The sequence below is a fragment of the Arachis hypogaea genome, chromosome 15, assembly GCF_003086295.3.
Source record: "Arachis hypogaea cultivar Tifrunner chromosome 15, arahy.Tifrunner.gnm2.J5K5, whole genome shotgun sequence".
Lineage (NCBI taxonomy): Eukaryota > Viridiplantae > Streptophyta > Magnoliopsida > Fabales > Fabaceae > Arachis > Arachis hypogaea.
This window is the reverse complement of record NC_092050.1, coordinates 109,419,959-109,437,480: the sequence shown is the minus strand read 5'-3', so window position 1 is coordinate 109,437,480 and position 17,522 is coordinate 109,419,959.

Sequence of the window (17,522 nt, the reverse complement as noted above, 5' to 3'; positions counted from 1 at the left end):
TCTCCTCATCCATATCCCTATTCAAAACAACAAACAAAATTGAATCAAATCAATAGCAGCAAAAATGAAATGTAGCAACTAACTTTTAAATTTTCATCAATTGACCAAATAAAAAAAAGAAAACTAAGTATTCCTCATGAATTAAAACCAACGTGACTCCTTGTAAGTATGCATATGACATTTGTGAACACTAAACTTAGTGTTTGGTCATGTGGTGTAAGGAAGTTGATTATACTCCTAAGATATACATATTATGTGCCTTATGTATCATCCTAGGTGCCTTGCACACCAAACTTGCTGTCGACTATATGTTTCACGTAACAATTCAATTAAATCCTTGTCACTTTTAATTTGATTTTTAATTATCATGAGGACTACTTTATTATCTACTATTTAAAGCGTAAACTAAAAAGGATATAGAGCATGGGCTGCCTCCCATGAAGTGCTCTTTTATCGTCACTAGCTTGACGGTTGTCCTCTGTTAAGGAGGTTGATGATCATAGTGCCTCAATTTGTCTCCTCTCAATGTGAGCTTCCTTCCTGTGTCTTGTTTGATGATTTTTATGTGTTCCAGTGAAAGGATCTTGCTCACAGTATAGTATCCAGCAATGTGTGGAGATGTTTCCACTTGTTGATAGATTAGCCTAACTTTGTCTCCTAGTGAGAATCCTTCAGTTAGAATCTTCCTATTTTTCCATCCTTTAGGCACCTTTTTCTTGCTGTTCTTCCCCCTTTTTAATGTTTCTTCCTTCTTGGTAGGCTCAATATCAGGAGCTTTCTTCTTAGTTGTCACCTCTGGGGTCTTTGCTTGTAGTTCTTCTTCAACTTTCTTGACCTCTTGAACCTTCTGCCTTTCTTCAGTTTCATTCTTCTTCCCCAAGGATGAGCTTATGACTTTTAGAGATGACTCCTTGGGCTTTTTCATCCAGCTTGGGTTTTCATCTTCAATCCTCATGTAATTTTCTTTTTCAGCAGGGAACTATATTGCTTTGAAAACATTGAGGATTATCTATTCATCATGTACCCTCAGAATCATTTCACCTTTCTCTACATCAATAATTTCCCAGTGAGTGTGCCTTTTTGGGCTTTGAACGCCCAATATGGTCTTCCTTACTGGCGTTCAATGCCAGTAATGGTGCCTTTGTGGCCATTGAACGCCCAGTAAGGTCTTCTTTACTAGCGTTCAACGCCAGTTCCTCTCCTTCAAATTTGGCCTCAATGTCCACTGTGATGGCCTTGCACTCTTCTCTGGGGTTCACTTCAGTATTACTAGGAAGAGTGTTAAGAGGAGTCTCAGGGATTCTCTTGCTCAGTCGACCAACTTGTACCTCAAGATTTCTGATGGAGGACCTAGTTTCTGTTTTAAAATTGTGAGTGGTCTTAGTGAGCTCAAAGACTATGGTTGCTAAGTCAGAAAGGCTCTACTTAGAAGTCTCCATCTACTGTTGAGAAGATGGGAATAGTAGTCTGTTGTTGAACCTATTTTGGTTTCTTCTACCTTGATTATTGTTGAAGTCTTGTTGAGGCTTCTGTTGATTCATTATGAAAGGTCATGATAATTTTGTAGGTGTTTCCATAGGGTTCTCCTATGTAATTCACCTCCTCCATTGAAGGTGCGGTTGATCTGGATTATAGGCATCTCCATCATAGGAGGTATCTTGAGTGCTGCCAGTTGCAGCTTGTGATCCAGTCAAATGCTGAGAGATCATATTAACCTGTTGGGTCAAGATCTTATTCTGAGCCAATATGGAATTCAGAGTGTTAACTTCCAGGACTACTTTCTTCTGAGATACACCATTGTTCACAGGGTTTCTGATGCACGAAAAACTTGTCTCTCAACAAATCTCCCTTCGGCAAGTGTACCGAATTTGTCGTCAAGTAAAAAACTCACAATAGAGTGAGGTCGAATCCCACAGGGATTGATTGGTCAAGCAACTTTAATCATAAGAATGTTCTAGTTGAGCGAATCTAGAATTTGGGTTGAGAGTTGTAGAAAATAAAATGGCGGGAATGTAAATAACAGAAAAGTAAATGCTAGAATTAAAGGACTGGAAGTAAATAACTGAAAATAAATTGCAGAATTGTAAATGGGAATGGGGGATTCGCTCATAAAAGTAAATGGCAGAAATTAAAGGGAATGGGTAAGATCAGAGATGGGGAGTTCATTGGGCTTAGGAGATGTTGCAATTCTCCGGATCAAGTTCATTTTCATCTCTTCCTCAATCAATGCACTCATTGATCTCCTTGGCAATCTTAATTGATTGAATTACAATTTCATGCAATTCAATCTCTCAAATCTTGATGAATAGCCAATTCCTTGGTCAATTGCTCATGAGAAGAGATGAAGTATGGTCACTGATTATACCACATGCATTTCCCAAATCAAGTATTGAGAGGGTTATAGTCACATACGCATCCAAACCCAATTTGGTCCAGCATGAGAAAGCATTTCTGGCTTGATCTCTTCATTCCTCTTTCAAGGTTCAGAAGAGATCCAAGTTTGAATAGCTTTTTTTCCAAGATAACTACTCAATTGGATGAAGATCGAAAGCTTTCAAGTAAAATCAAGAGAAAAGATAGAAGAAGAATAATGAAAATTAGTATTGATCCATCAAATTACAACAGAGCTCTCTAACCCAATGAAAGGGGTTTAGTTGTTCATAGCTCTTGAAAATGAAAACAATGATGGAGAATACATCATAAAACTAGAAATTGCAGAGAAAGTAAAATACAAAGAGTAGTTCTCTTTTTCCAACTTCCAGAACTCTCTAACAATTCAAAGCTACTCCTATATATACTACTTCTCTCAGCTTCTAGTTGGCTCTTCAAGTCTTGGGCCTTTGGATCTTGAGTTTGAAGCAGTTCTCTTCTTCATTTGGGCTTGGCTTTGTTGCAGAGAGAAAATGTGAAGTGGGCAGAGACCTTAGCTCAGGACATTAGTGGTGTTAACGTTTAGTGAAAATATAAGTTCGAGAACGTTAGTGACAATCAACTTTCTCACTAACGTTACTAAGTAAAAGCCACGTTAACTTCAACGTTAGTGGCATAAACGTTGCCACTAACGTTGCCTCTAAGTCCTTCGCACACGTTATTGAGACTTAACATTTCCAATAACTTTGAAAAGCCCCCTTTGTTCCCACGTTAGAGCCCACGTTAACTTAGTTAACGTGGCTCTTTAACGTGGGCTTGCCATCCTTCGAGAACGTTAGTGACACTCAACATTGTCACTAACGTTCCAAGGTGCCCCTATGTCTCACGTTAGAGTCCACGTTAACTAGGTTAACATGGTTTCTAACGTGGCCATGCTTAGCCATCCCCAATGTTAGTGACAATGTTGAGTGTCACTAACGTTGGCCATTCTTTCACTCATCAACGTTAGCTTCCACGTTAACTAGGTTAACGTGGCTCCTTGGGGGATTGTGTGGTTGCTTCCAACGTTAGTGACAATGTTGGGTGTCACTAACATTGTCGACCATGCTTGCTTCTTACGTTAGCTCCCACGTTAACCAAGTTAACGTGGGAGTTAACGTGGTATATTTCTCCTTAGGCCAACGTTAGTGACAATGTTGAATGTCACTAACGTTGGCGCTTCTCCCCCTTTCTAACGTTAGAGGCCACGTTAACTAAGTTAACGTGGACTCTAACGTGGCCACTTATGAGCATATGCCAACGTTAGTGACAATGTTAAGTGTCACTAACGTTGGCTCAACTTCCCTTCTCCACGTTAGAGTTCACGTTAACGTACTTAATGTGACTCTTAACGTGGTCAATGATGGCTTTGAGAGCGTTATTAGCAATCACTTTTCTCATTAACTTTGCTAGTTACCTCCCATTCCTTGCTTCCTTTGGTCCTGAAATCAAGCAATAGAGTGCATCAAAGTTCTAGTCCAAGTCATGGGCAATGCAACATACAATTTGTCACTAAACTTATGCAAAATCCTCATGAAATAATGTAAAATACACAATGTATGCTTGAATCAAGGTGTAAGTGAATATATACCCAAAACTAGCTTATTTCTTAAGGAAATGCATGAAACTAACCTAAAACAGTAAAGAAAAAGTCAGTGAAACTGGCCAAGATGCCCTGGCATCACAACACCAAACTTAAAGCTTTCTTGTCCCTAAGCAAGTACTGGAACAAGAGAATGATGAATGGAATGCCAAGAGCAATGAGTCATTCTTGTGGAAGTCATATCACTGATTTTATGGTGGTTTCATGCATAGCAACTTAGGTTCATTCCTGGTTTTCAGACCTTTATCATGTCTTAAAACACTCACTTTGCTTACATCCCATGAGACTTTTATTCATTGATCCCTTTATTGTCATTTCAGAGCTTTATTGGTGTTCTTAGGCTAAGTGCTCTGTAAGGGGGCAACTTTTTAAGATAAGCTTTCAGCCAACACTCCCGAACCAGTTGGTTCAAGGTGCTAGGTGTTGAAGCACCCCTAAGGACTTACTCCCTCAAGTCTCTCCCCCATACATACACACCACAGGCATATAGTTCATTTATTTTCCTTCTTGAGACCTTGGTGTCCAGCACCTCTTTGGGTTACTAAATGCTCTGTGGTGAGGGTTACTCTTGATAATGGACTTTCAGCTGATAATCCCGGGTTAGTTAACCCAAGTTACCAGGTGATAAAGCACCCCTAAGAGCTTATTCATCCAAGTAGATCCCTCACACAGGAACACCACAGACACATATCTTAAGATCAAAACCATTGGTGCCTAGCCTTATTGCTTACTCTTTTTCTTTTGTTTTTCCACTTTCATTATTCTTTTCTCTTTCTCTTATTAGGATCTTGTCATATACTTAGTCTCATGAGTATATTTAAAGCAAAGTATTCAGATAGTTGTCATCCCACCTTATGGTTGAACCAACTTAGCTAACTTATGATCATACCACAAACTCATGAATGTACTCCATAGTGTGAACTCCACTCTGGTCTTTTGAAACATAAACATTCTCTCTTCATTTGATTAAAAGGGACAAGCATACAAGTAAGTTAAGGAGGATGCAGTGACATAAAGACTAGCACACATAGACCTATTCAGAACTTAAAAGACAGAATTTAAAAAGGGTTCAACTACGAGTAACTACAAATCAAAAGTGCATTCGGACTTCCAACTTTCAACAATTCTGAGTACAATGGAATTAAGTAACAATACAACCTTCGGGTGATGATTTCTGGTTGCCTTCTCTCTTTGTCATCATCCTAGTTTTTGCTGCCTCGCTTTTTTGGGTGGAGGTGCACCATTTCCTCATAAGGTTCCTACAAGGTTACTGGAAGTTGTTTGTTCCCAAAGCACTTGAGATATAGTTAGCTTGCATGTATGCTGGTGCTTTTTGAACTCAATTTGGTGTGTGAACACCAAACTTAGTTCCTTGCCCAGTCCAAACATTGCACATATGCAGAGAATCCATATCTTGTTGTCAACAAAGCAATGATAACCTATAGTCTAACTACATCTAAGTGGTTTCTCTTGATTGGATGGAGCTAGCAATGTTCTTCTGGAGTGGAGTGTAATTCTAACCAATGTCCTTTGGTGGAACACCAAACTTAGAATTACACCATCACTCTTGGATTGTTCTGGTATGGAACACCAAACTTAGCTCCTTACAATACAGGGGAAACGACTTGTGATTTTTTTTTTATTGAAATAAAGATGAAAGTGAAACTACCTGAGGTTGGGTTGCCTCCCAACAGAGCGCTCTTTTATCGTCGCTAGCTCGACGAGTCCTTAATTACTTGAGATGGTACTTTACTCTGGGGTTTTCCCCCATGTTGCCCAGATAATGCTTGAGTCTTTGTCCATTCACTGTAAAAGTCCTCTCTGAACCTTCATCCGTGATTTTGATGTGGCCATATGGTGATACTTTCGTAACCATGAAAGGTCTGGACCACCTTGACTTGAGTTTTCCTGGGAACAGCCTTAATTTAGAATTGTAAAGGAGTACTCGCTACCCCTTTTCGAAACTCCTGGGCGCAAGATGCATGTCATGTTTTCTTTTTGCCTTTTCTTTGTACATCTTAGTGTTTTCATAGGCTTGTGACCTGAATTCCCCCATCTCTTGCAGCTGCAAGATCCTTTTTGCACCAGCAGCAATGCTGTCAAAATTTAGTATCTTGATAGCCCAGAGAGCTTTGTGTTCCAGCTCCAGTGGTAAATGACAAGCCTTCCCATAGACCAGTTGATATGGAGACATTCCAAGTGGAGTTTTGAATGCTGTTCTGTATACCCAAAGAGCATCATCCAGCTTCTTCGACCAATCCTTTCTAGATGCACCCACAGTCTTTTCCAGGATCCTCTTCAGCTCTCTGTTGGATATCTCAGTTTGCCCACTCGTTTGAGGGTGGTAAGGTGTGGCTACTTTGTGTTTTACCCCATATCGTAGGAGGAGAGCTTCTAGTGGTTTGTTACAAAAGTGGCTCCCTCCATCACTGATGAGGGCTCTTGGGACTCCAAACTGGCTAAAGATATTCTTCCTGAGGAAGTTCATGACTACCTTGTTATCATTAGTTAGGGTTGCAATAGCCTCTACCCACTTGGAAACATAATCCACTGCTACCAGGATGTACTTGTTTGCATATGAGGTTGGGAATGGTCCCATGAAATCTATTCCCCACACATCAAACAGTTCGAGTTCCAAGATGAAATTTTGTGGCATGGCGTTTCTTTTGGGCAGTTTTCCAGATCTTTGGCATTCATTACAGCTTTTTACTAGTTCCCTGGCATCCTTGAAAAGGGTGGGCCAAAAGAATCCGCTTTGTAACACCTTTGCTGCAGTTCTGTCCCCTCCAAAGTGCCCGCCATAACATGAACCGTGGCAATTCCACAGGACTTCTCTTCCTTCTTCTTCCGAAACACATCTTCTAAGGATTCCATCTGAACATTTCTTGAAGAGATATGGCTCGTCCCAGACAAAGTATTTTGCATCATTCATGAGCTTCCTTTTTTGATGTTTATTGATCCCTGGGGGTAATGCCCCAGTTGCCTTGAAATTTGCAATATCTGCAAACCATGGTGCTTTGTGAACTGTCATCAACTGCTCATCAGGGAAGAGCTCATTCACATTTGTATCATTTTTTCCACTTTGATCATGAGGGATTCTGGATAGGTGATCTGCCACCTTGTTCTCCACTCCTTTCTTGTCTCTAATTTCAATATCAAATTCCTACAACAGTAAGATCCACCTTATTAGTCTTGGCTTTGATTCTTGCTTGGCAAACAAATATTTAAGTGCTGTGTGATCTGTAAAGACAATCACTTTAGCACCAAAGAGGTATGATCTAAATTTGTCAAATGCAAAAACTATTGCTAGCAACTCCTTTTCAGTAGTGGTATAATTTCTTTGAGTTTCATTAAGGACTTTGCTAGAATAGTATATCACACGAACTAGGTTATCTTCCCTTTGTCCTAACACTGCCCCAACTGCAAAATCAGATGCATCACACATCAATTCAAATGGTAGGTTCCAATCAGGTGGGGAAATGATAGGAGCATAGGATAACCTCATTTTCAAATGTGCAAATGCTAGCATGCATATTTCATCAAAGATAAATGGTGTATCAAATACAAGGAAATTGCTTAAGGGCTCGGCTATCTTTGAAAAATCTTTAATGAACCTTCTGTAAAAACCAGCATGCCCTAAAAAACTCCTAATTGCCTTGACATCACTGGGTGGGGGTAGTTTTTCAATAATTTCTACTTTAGCTCTATCAACCTCAATGCCTTGGTGAGAGACCTTGTGACCAAGGACTATTCCTCCTGTCACCATGAAGTGGCATTTTTCCCAGTTCAAGACCAAATTGGTCTCTTGGCATCTTTTCAATACCAAGGCGAGGTGATGTAGGCAACTAGGAAAGGAATCTCCGAATACCGAGAAATCATCCATAAAAACTTCAATGAATTTTTCTATCATATCTGAAAAGATAGAAAGCATGCAGCGTTGGAAAGTTGCAGGTGCATTACATAGCCCAAATGGCATGCGCCTATAGGCAAACACTCCATACGGACAAGTAAATGAGGTTTTCTCTTGGTCTCTGGGATCAACCACTATTTGGTTATATCCTGAATAACCGTCGAGAAAATAATAATATGCGTGCCCTACAAGTCTTTCCAACATCTGATCCATGAATGGAAGGGGAAAATGGTCTTTTCGTGTAGCCTCATTGAGTTTTCTGTAGTCTATGCACATCCACCATCCTGTGATGGTCCTTGTAGGTATGAGCTCGTTCTTCTCATTGGTAACCACGGTGATTCCTCCCTTCTTGGGCACAACATGTATGGGGCTAACCCAAGGGCTGTCCGAAATTGGGTATATGACCCCTCCTTGCCATAGCTTCATAACCTCTTTCTATACCATTTCCTTCATGATTGGGTTCAGCCTTCTCTAGGATTGAATGGATGGCTTAGCATCATCTTCCAATAGTATTTTATGCATACATATGGCTGAACTGATTCCCTTCAAGTCAGCAAGGGTCCATCCAATGGCATCCTTATGCTCCCGCAGCACCTTGAGTAGCGCGTCCTCTTGATCTTGACTGAGGGATGAATTTATGATCACTGGGTAGTTTTCATTTTCTCCTAGATATGCATATTTGAGAGTGGGTGGCAGTGCTTTGAGTTCAAGTTTGGGTGCTTCTCACTTTTCGTTCCCTTCCTTTGGTGCATCTGGTATATGTATTTCTGCTGTGGCCACCTCTTCACTTGATTCAGATTCTTCCTCCACCAATCTCTCGTCCTCTTCAGGTTCTTCTTCGAAATTCTCCTGTACTTCATCCTCAAGTGCATCTAACCTCATGCATTCCCCCAATTGTCTGGTGGGTAACTCATGGGCTTGAACACATTGAATGTCATCTTTTCATTGTGTAATCTCAGGGTGAGGTCACCCTTCTGAACATCAATGACAGCTCCAGCAGTGGCCAAGAATGGCCTTCCCAAGATGATGGAGGTCTTAGCGTCCTCCTGCATGTCCAGCACCGCAAAATCTGCTGGAAATATGAAATCTCCCACTTTTACTAGCAAATCCTCCACTATCCCGAGAGGGAATTTGAACGATCGGTCTGCTAGTTGTAGGGCCATTCTTGTTGGTTTAGCCTCCTCAATTTTCATCTTTCTCATCATAGCTACTGACATCAAATTGATGCTGGCCCCTAAGTCACAAAGAGCCTTCTCTACTGTGATTTCTCCTATAATAGAAGGGATCTGAAAACTCCCAGGATCCTTCAGTTTCTGGGGTAGTTTATGCTGAATGATAGCACTGCACTCTTCAGTTAGTATCCCAGTCTCATTGTTCTTCCAGCTTCTCTTCTTAGTCATTAGCACCTTCAAAAACTTGGCGTAGAGTGGCATTTGTTCTATGGCTTCAGCAAAGGGTATGTTGATTTGTAGTTTCTTGAAGATTTCCAAAAATCTCAAGAAGTGGTTGTCATCTTCCCTTTTCTTCAATAGCTGGGGATATGGAGCTCTTGAGATGTTCAGTTGTGGTATCCCTTTTTCTTTCTGCAGACTTGGCGTGGGAGGTTGAACTCCATCTTGCTCTTCTCCCTTTTCATTTGAGCCTTCTTCTTGTGGTTTTTGGGGACGTTCCTTCAGTTCCTTCCCACTCCTAAGTGTGATAGCTTGACACTCCTCTCTTTTGCTTGAATGGGCATCATATCAAATGTTGTGGTTAGGAAGCTGCTTAAACAGATAGCTGATTTGTGTCTCCAGTTTCTTGATGGCAGCATTTTGATTCTGCATGTTTGACTGCACTTCCTCTCTGAATGCTTTACTGTTTCGAATGTCTTTGCATACTCCTTCAATTAAGGTTTCGATCTTATAGAGCTTGTCATCAATTGATGGGTGATTTGGAGCAGATGTGCTGTTTTGGTTTTGATAAGCATGTGGGGAAGTGTTGTTGTGGGGGTGTTGAGATGTCCTCTGTGTGAATTGCTGGTGAGCTGCGTTGTTGTTAGAGTTGTAACGTCTCTGGTCTTGGTTTTGATCTTGCTCACTTCCCCACCCAAAGTTTGGGTGGTTTCTACATCCAGGGTTATAGCTCTTGGAGTATGGATCATAGTTTTTCCTTGGTGAATTCCCAATGTAGTTGGCTTGCTCCTAACTACCCTCTGCTTCTTCATTCACTCCTTCTTGGGTTGTTGATGAAGTGGAGATTGCTGCTACTTGGTTCATCTCCATCTTCTTGGTGAGGCCAGCCAGCTGCTGGGTAATGAGCTTGTTTTGGGCCAACAGAGCATCTACATTGTTTAGCTCCATTACTCCTCTTGTGTTCCCTCTTTCGGAAGCATAGAAGTAGTCGTTCTCTGCTACTGTTTCAATAACATCTATGGCTTCCTCAATAGTCTTCTTCTTGTTCAAAGATCCTCCGGATGAATGGTCTACGGCCTTCTTTGATTCATAAGAGAGCCCTTCATAGAAAATGTGCAGCTGCACCCATTCATTGAATATATCTGGTGGGCACCTCCTTGTTAGGTCTTTAAACTTCTCCCATGCTTCATATAGAGTCTCACTATCTTGTTGCCTGAAAGTTTGGACCTCAGCTCTTAGCCTATTGACTCGTTGAGGAGGGTAAAATCTTGCTAAGAATTTGTTCACCACGTCTTCCCAAGTTGTCAAGCTTTCCCTTGGGAAAGATTCCAGCCACTTGGCTGCTTTGTCCTTAAGTGAGAATGGAAACAAGAGCAGTCTATAGGTGTCAGGGTGAACACCATTAGACTTCACTGTGTCACATATTCTCAGGAAGGTGGTTAAATGTTGATTGGGGTCTTCTTGAACACCTCCTCCAAACGAACAGTTGTTCTGAACAAGGGTGATGAGCTGTGGTTTAAGTTCAAAGTTGTTGGCATGGATTGTTGGCTTTTGGATGCTACTTCCACAATTGCCTGGGTTTGGATTGATGTAAGAGCCCAAAACTCTTCTATCTTCCCCAGCATGATTTGCTCTACCTCCTCCCCCATGGTTGTGATCCTCTTCTTCATGATAGTTTTCCATGTTGTCTTCCATGTTTGTTTCAAAGAATTCCTCTTCTTCCTCAGCACCAACCACTTTCTTTCCTCTTGCCTCCCTCCTTAATCTAAGGAAGGTCCTCTTAGGTTCAGAATCGAAGGAAGTTGAAGCCCCGCTTCTTCTCCCTGTCATACAACCATCAAGTGCAAGCAAGAAAAGATAGGTGCAGAAAGTATTTGTATCAGAATTACTGTTAGTTGTGGGTGATGCAATATATCAAACAGTTAGTGGGTTAGCAAACAGAATTGAAAATAACAAAGAAAAACAAAAAAATAGAGGGGGAAGGGAAGAAGTTTAACTAAAATAGAAAGTAAATCACTCAAACAGAAAATGAAATTCACAAAATAAAAATGCTCAATCTAGTGATCTTCCAATTTAATCATTGTTGATGCACAATCAATCCCCGGCAACGGTGCCATAAACTTGATGCACGGAAAACTTGTCTCTCAACAAATCTCCCTTCGGCAAGTGTACCAAATTTGTCGTCAAGTAAAAAACTCACAATAGAGTGAGGTCGAATCCCACAGGGATTGATTGATCAAGCAACTTTAATCAGAAGAATGTTCTAGTTGAGCGAATCCAGAATTTGGGTTGAGAGTTGCAGAAAATAAAATGGCGGGAATGTAAATAACAGAGGACTGGAAGTAAATGACTGAAAATAAATTGCAGAATTGTAAATGGGAATGGGGGATTTGCTCATAAAAGTAAATGGCAGAAATTAAAGAGAATGGGTAAGATCAGAGATGGGGAGTTCATTGGGCATAGGAGATGTTGCAATTCTCCGGATCAAGTTCATTTTCATCTCTTCCTCAATCAATGCACTCATTGATCTCCTTGGCAATCTTAATTGATTGAATTACAATTTCTTGCAATTCAATCTCTCAAATATTGATCAATAGCCAATTCCTTGGTCAATTGCTCATGAGAAGAGATGAAGTATGGTCACTGATTATACCACATGCATTTCCCAAATCAAGTATTGAGAGGGTTATAGTCACATACCCATCCAAACCCAATTTGGTCCAGCATGAGAAAGCATTTCTAGCTTGATCTCTTCATTCCTCTTTCAAGGTTAAGAAGAGATCCAAGTTTGAATAGCTTCTTTTCCAAGATAACTACTCAATTGGATGAAGATCGAAAGCTTTCAAGTAAAATCAAGAGAAAAGATAAAAGAAGAATAATGAAAATTAGTATTGATCCATCAAATTACAACAGAGCTCCCTAACCCAATTGCAGAGAAAGTAAAATACAGAGAGTAGTTCTCTTTTTCCAACTTCCAGAACTCTCTAACAATTCAAAGCTACTCCTATATATACTACTTCTCTCAGCTTCTAGTTGGCTCTTCAAGTCTTGGGCCTTTGGATCTTGAGTTTGAAGCAGTTCTCTTCTTCATTTGGGCATGGCTTTACTTGCAGAGAGAAAATGTGAAGTGGGCAGAGACCTTAGCTCAGGACGTTAGTGGTGTTAATGTTTAGTGAAAATATAAGTTCGAGAACGTTAGTGACAATCAACTTTCTCACTAACGTTACTAAGTAAAAGCCACGTTAACTTCAACGTTAGTGGCATAAACGTTGCCACTAACGTTGCCTCTAAGTCCTTCGCACACGTTATTGAGACTTAACATTTCCAATAACTTTGAAAAGCCCCCTTTGTTCCCACGTTAGAGCCCACGTTAACTTAGTTAACGTGGCTCTTTAACGTGGGCTTGCCATCCTTCGAGAACGTTAGTGACACTCAACATTGTCACAAACGTTCCAAGGTGCCCCTATATCTCACGTTAGAGTCCACGTTAACTAGGTTAACGTGGCTTCTAACGTGGCCATGCTTAGCCATCCCCAACGTTAGTGACAATGTTGAGTGTCACTAACGTTGGCCATTCTTTCACTCATCAACGTTAGCTTCCACATTAACTAGGTTAACGTGGCTCCTTGGGGGATTGTGTGGTTGCTTCCAACGTTAGTGACAATGTTGGGTGTCACTAACGTTGTCGACCATGCTTGCTTCTTACGTTAGCTCCCACGTTAACCAAGTTAACGTGGGAGTTAACATGGTATATTTCTCCTTAGGCCAACGTTAGTGACAATGTTGAATGTCACTAACGTTGGCGCTTCTCCCCCTTTCTAACGTTAGAGGCCACGTTAACTAAGTTAATGTGGACTCTAACGTGGCCACTTATGAGCATTTGCCAACGTTAGTGACAATGTTAAGTGTCACTAACGTTGGCTCAACTTCCCTTCTCCACGTTAGAGTTCACGTTAACGTAGTTAACGTGACTCTTAACGTGGTCAATGATGGTTTTGAGAGCGTTATTAACAATCACTTTTCTCATTAACTTTGCAAGTTACCTCCCATTCCTTGCTTCCTTTGGTCCTGAAATCAAGCAATAGAGCGCATCAAAGTTCTAGTCCAAGTCATGGGCAATGCAACATACAATTTGTCACTAAACTTATGCAAAATCCTCATGAAATAATGTAAAATGCACAATGTATGCTTGAATTAAGGTGTAAGTGAATATATACCCAAAACTAGCTTATTTCCTAAGGAAATGCATGAAACTAACCTAAAACAGTAAAGAAAAGGTCAGTGAAACTGGCCAAGATGCCCTGGCATCAGTTCCTCTCAGAAGTGTACATGAATTGGTTGTTTGCAACCATTTCAATGCGTTTTTATGCCTCTTCAGGCGTTTTCTTCAAGTGGAGTGATCCACCAGCTGAATGATCCAAAGACATCTTGGATATCTCAGATAGATGGTGCACGAAATTGTGATATCCAGGCTCGAACAATCCCTGGCAACGTGAGCAACTTGGTACGCGTAATCGTGATTACACTTTAATTACGTAAAATTTATGGCTCTTTCTTTCCCTGGTGATGAGTATTTTGGAGGAAAAGTGAATTTCTCCCAAAACACATAAATCTAACCGGCAAGTGTACCGGGTCGCATCAAGTAATAAAAACTCATGGGAGTGAGGTCGATCCCACAGGGATTGAAGGATTGAGCAATTTTAGTTTAGTGGTTGATTTAGTCAAGCGAATTGAGTGTTGGTTGGGTGATTTGTGATTTGCAGAATGTAAATTGCATGAAAGTAAAGAGAGCAGGAAATTAAATTGCCGAATCTTAAGGAACAAGAAATTAAATGGCAGAAACTTAGAGTGCAAGAAATGTAAATTACGGAATCTTAAAGTGCAAGGAATGTAAATTGCTTGAAATGTAAAGGGGATTGGGACGTGGGTTTGCAGAAATTAAACAAGGAAAAGTTAAATTGCATCAAACAGAAGAGTAAAAGGGAATTGGGATTGGATCGGATCTTATAGCAGAAAAGTAAATAAACATGGAAAGCAAGAAACAGAATGTAAATTGGAGATTTGGATCTCAGGACCCAGAGACTAGAAAACTAAGTCTAGATCTCAATGCCTTCCTAGATCCAATAAGAGCAATTGCAAGGGAATTGTAAATTGCAAAGAGAATAGATGAAGAGCAATTAACCGGAAATGAAATTCAATTAACAATAAAGAAACAGAGAGATCCAAGATTGAGATTGAAACAGAATTTCTTCAATTCTCCAATCCAAGATCCAAGACAAGTGTAAATGAAATTGAAAGCAATGAAAACAAAGAAATTAAAGTTCACTCAATAACAAAAGCTTTCCGAAAACTATTATGAAAATTCCAAAAAGAAAGCTCTCCGAAGAACTTGAATTCTATCCTATTTATACACTTTCTTCAAATGATCTTCAAGCCTTGAGTTGGGCCTTTGCTCTTGGTGGAATTGGGTTGAAACAGGCCTTGGTTGATTGCTCTTGAAGTTTGGAGAAGAACCGAAGTGAACCAATTGAACCGGTTTTGAGGTTAGCAAAAGTTGGACCAAAAGTTTGAGCCAAAGTTAGGGGTCTAACTTTGGCTCCAACTTTTCATATCAGCTAGCACATTTTGCTGATATCAACGTTGGTGCCAACGTTAGGGGTCTAACTTTGACCCTAACGTTGGCCTTGCCTAGTGTGCTTGTGGCGCCAACATTAGCCACCAAGTTATGGGGCTAACGTTGGCACAAACTTTTGCTCCTTCCCCATTGAATTTTCATGTGCCAACGTTAGCCTCCAAGTTAGGGGTCTAACGTTGGAGCAAACGTTGGTGCCCAGGGGAGAAATTCATGTCCCAACGTTAGCCTCAAAGTTAGGGGGCTAACGTTGGCGCAAACTTTTGGTGCGCAGGGGAGAAATTCATGTGCCAACGTTAGCCTCAAAGTTAGGGGGCTAACGTTGGCGCAAACTTTTGGAGCCCAGGGGAGAATTTTCAAGTTCCAACGTTAGCCTCCAAGTTAGGGGGCTAACGTTGGGGCTAACTTTTCAACCAAAAGTTTGTGCAAAAGTTTGATGCTAACTTTAGGTCCAGCTTCTTGCTTCCTGGTTCAATTTCACTTATTCCATTGTCCTCTCTTCACTCCTAGCCATTCCTTCTTGCTTCAACCTTTCTCCAAGCTTTCTTCACCTATCATTAATCAACCAAACTCATCAAAGCTATGCTCAAAATCATGAGATATTCATTCTTTCATAATATGCAACAAATATAGCATAAAACCTCATGAAATGGCATGAATTCATATATGGTTGGTTCAATCAAGGGAAACATGAAAATCTACTCAATTAGCTTGCTTGTAGCTCAAGAAAGTGCATAATTCTAATGAAAACAAAAGGGAAAGACTAGTTAAAATAGGCTAGGATGACTTGTCATCACAACACCAAACTTAAAGCTTGCTTGTCCCCAAGCAAGAAAAGATTTATTGAGAAGAAAGAATGAAATGGAAGAGGATGTTCATGCTAGCAGAGTATTATTGATAGTTCATGGGGTTTTGTGTGGATATGCAAATACTCACTTCTTATTGACTCCTAGGCCTAGAAAGTCTCCTTCAAGCTTCAAGTGACATACTGCTATGACCTCTCATTATTCCTTTATCCTTGGCTATTACTTTGTTCATAAGCTTTATTTGAGTGTCATGTGTAACAAGTTCATTTTCTTTATTTTATACTTGACACATTATTCACTATAGACACTTGGCTCACATTCCTTCTTAGAACATTGATGCCCAGCACCTCTTTGGGTTACTAAATGCCTTGTAGTTAAGTTACTCTTGATAGTGGACTTTCAGCTGATGATCCCGGGTTAGTTAACCCAAGTCACCAAGTGTTGAAGCACTCCAAAGAGCTTAATAATCCAAGCAGATCCTAATACAAAGACACCACAGGCATATATTCTAAGGTTCAAGCTATTGGTGTCCAGCTTTGTTTCTTTTTGTTTTTCTTTTGTTCTGCTATTTTTTGGCTATCTTTCTTCTTTCCTTCTTTTTGTTTTTCTTTCTAACCAAGGAATTTAATTCAATTGAGATTCATAGACAGTAGGCCACTCTTTACTTAGAAGGAGATATCATGGCTCTTTATTCATTAAAAGTGAGCTATTATACAATCACACACATACCACCACTTACTTTTATTCTACTTCTATCTAACAGAAACCATCTTGCTTCGCATTCAAACTGTTCTTTTATTGAATTAAAAGATGCAGGGGACAACACATGCTTCTTGTCAAGTGAAAGTAAACACACAAGCATACACATAGACTAGTTTACTTGTTCTAAGGGAAGTTTGAATCTGTTTTAACTAAATGAACACTTTATCAAGACATCAATCAAAAATATTTCCCAACAGTAAAGGTTAAGTATAGATACAACCTATTGGTTTGCATTTCTTTTGTTCTTCTTTCTGTTGTGCCCCTGTTTGAGTCTTTATGCATGGGACCTTCAATTGGTGGTTAACTCCCACTTAATTCCTTGCTACTTCTTCTGATTCAACAGGTTAACTCTGGGCAAACTTTTGTGTCCTTGCTAAAGGTTATGATATTGGGACTAAACAAAAATAGTTAAGTTGTTGAATAATCTATTTGATTGCTTGGAACTAGCAATGTGCAGGAAGTTAGAATGAAGTTTTGGTGGAACACCAAACTTAGCATCTTGCATTCTCCCTTCGATTGTTTTTGGTGTGCAACACCAAACTTAGCTTCTTGCAATACATAGCAGTTATCCAACATTCTTATTGAAAAAGCTATGAAAAGAAAACTACCTCCGGTTGGGTTGCCTCCCAACAAGCGCTCTTTTATTGTCACTAGCTTGACATCTTTCAATTCTTTTTAAGAGGGCTGTAGGTGTTGAACCTCTTTTTCCTTATCCAATTGTCCTCCCAAATACAGCTTTGCTCTGTGACCATTTGTTGTGAATTGATTCTTTGTTGCCTCATCTAGCAGTTCAATACTCCCATAGGGAAAAACCTTTGTCACCAAGTATGGGCCAGTCCATTTAGACTTCAGTTTGCCAGGGAAAATTTTAAGCCTCGAATTATACAAGAGCACTTGCTGTCCTGGCTTGAATTCCTTCTTTGTGATCTTCTTGTCATGCCACTTCTTAGCTTTCTCCTTGTATATCTTCGCACTTTCATAAGCCTCTAGTCTAAATTCATCCAACTCA